The sequence below is a fragment of the Pinus tabuliformis genome, chromosome 6, assembly GCF_031772625.1.
Source record: "Pinus tabuliformis cultivar Carrire ecotype Pingquan chromosome 6, CPIR1, whole genome shotgun sequence".
Classification (NCBI taxonomy): Eukaryota; Viridiplantae; Streptophyta; class Pinopsida; order Pinales; family Pinaceae; genus Pinus; species Pinus tabuliformis.
This window is the reverse complement of record NC_142292.1, coordinates 1,688,823,428-1,688,825,957: the sequence shown is the minus strand read 5'-3', so window position 1 is coordinate 1,688,825,957 and position 2,530 is coordinate 1,688,823,428.

Here is a 2,530-nt window from a genome sequence, read left to right as displayed (position 1 = left end):
GGTTGTTTCATTCACCGGTCTCATAACCATGGTCCTCGCCACACCATCCACAATTGGGGTAATGCTACCAATCCATCACATCAGTGTCGTTATAAGTTCAAGAGATGTGGTTCTGCAAAGAGTCAACCGTGTCCCATCCACTGCCATACATTATCCTTCATCCACTTCATGGCCGCCACCCTGAATCATACATCACAGTTTGTTTTCACCTCATCACAATCACTAGCTCTGTTCCGTGTCACTGATGTGGGATTCATTAAGGCCCTCCTTTGACGGATCGCTCCTTGTCGACATCAGCTCATTATCCAAGGAGTTGATCTAGGAACACCCCCTTCAGTACTTTGAAGCTTGCATGCCTCAATGGCAAGTTTCTCACTTCCGGCGACAGGTATACATCAATGACCTTCGACCAGAAGATTTTGCATGGTGGTCGACGCCAAGTCCTTTATTCCCACCATGTGAATTGTACTGCCGTACCTTGAGGGTCATCATCCTTATCGGTGATTCTTCTCGCGCTTGTTAACGGTTTACATCATTGACCGGTAATCAAGCGATGTCTTTCCATGTTCGACTTCAAAAAATTCTCACATGGATCGACTTGTACATCGAGTGAAGATCGGAAGAGATTGAAGACCCCGGATCTAGTTTCATCCATCCGGGCTGCGATATATATTCAGGATATTAAGACATTTGATATGTACATCATTGCAGCAGATGATCATCCTTCTCAAAGGATGATAATTTCAGCAGAGAATTATCAGTCTACAATCAGACGATCGTCTGTTCTATGTACCAAAATGTGTTTATAAAGCTGAGCATGGGAATGCCCACCTCAGCTAGATCATGAAAATGTATGAAAAATAATGTATTGTATTGTATCTTATTACAGGACACTTCTCAGCAGATTGAATGAACTTCGGATCCTCTCAATAAAGCATTTCACCCGATAAACGACCTCATACTTTAGGGGGCATCTGTTATAGACAATTTTGTGCCTTACAGCAACAGGCATGAATTGTCAATAATCCAAGGGATCCAAAGTTCCCTAAACATGATGTTCTTACCCCTAGAGGAACAAGGTCAGCAAACCAACAGCTCTCAGATCAGTTCTCCACCTGAAAACACTCAAAAACAAGCAATCCTGAAATCAAAGCAGGTGCTCCACTAGGCTTCTGCGCTGAAACACAACTCCTCCATGGTGTACCTGCGTTGCAAAGCAGGTAGAACAAAGGCCACCTGCGTTGAGCGAGTTTGGACATGTGGCACACTGAGTCATTGCTCTGGAATCTTCCAAAAATGACACTTGGATCAGGGATTTCGCCTTGTGATGAGTCAGAGGCTCTGTTTCTCCAAGTGGAAGCAAGGTTCTCCAAGTGGACTCAAGAACTGAAGATCAACTACAGATTAACTGAAGAGAGAGAGGACACAAGGCAGCTACACATCAGTTGCAAGCTGACTCATCCTTTCTCAATTCATCTATATATTGAGCTCTCTCCTATGAGCTCAGGAGGCTGGAATTTTGTGCAAAGTAATGATATGCTGTTGGTTTCACTATAGAGCTATTGGGTGATTGCTTGAGAGAGGTGAAGAGGAGAAATTCTTTCTGCTGGGAGGTGTTGCTGGATTGGGGCCTTCAATGGTTGTAACGCTCTCAGAACCTTTACTTCTTCATTAATAAAAGCTATTGAGGTTCTTCTATATGCTCTTGTTTCAATGATATATTGTGATAATTGTATATTTGGTTTACACTAATCCTTGAACCAGTTATGATTGCATGCCTCTTGTAGTTTCCTTCTTTGTTATTTTGCAGGATCTCATTGTAGCTGGGCCAGCAAAAGAGCAAGGAGCTAGGAGCAAGCGGCCAAAGAAAAGAGTTTGGATTCGAAATTAAGCGCAAGGCAACGGTTAGTGCATTTCTCCACTCTCTTTTGCTTTCATAAATAAGTAAACCTTAAGTAGTTTGCTTTACAGTTGTTGCTGAGGTACTATCACCCTTAGAGTGGGATAGGGTCATCCGAGTCGGATACTTTTCCCTACAACATAGGGTTAGGGTAGTGATTATAGGGACAATAGCATAGGGGAATGAGTAATGGGGGTAGGGTAGGAATCACCTTGGCAGCACTGTCACTGTAGCACAAACCATAGGATCATGTTTTCTTTGTGTCTTCTTTTGTTTGCTTTATAAAAAATTTTGCATTTGATTTATAATCCTAAAACCATGCTATTCCTTTCAAGTTTGATGCAAGAGTGGAGGTAGGTTGCCTACCTTTCAAATTTGATGAGCATCCACAAAATTTTTGGGTGAATTAATTGGTTTATGGGATTTATATCCCTGTGCGCCGTGCACAATGCCCAGTGCATCGCGCCAGTGGTGGATTTACACAGTGGACGGGATCTGTGTGCGCCACGCCCAATGAGTGCGCCGCGCACTCTAAGATCACCCTCAATTGCTCCAAATCGCTTCACTCTTCAACTCTTCGACCTTGCACCTTTCTTCCACCACCTTGCTTGCACAATGAGCTTGTCTTAT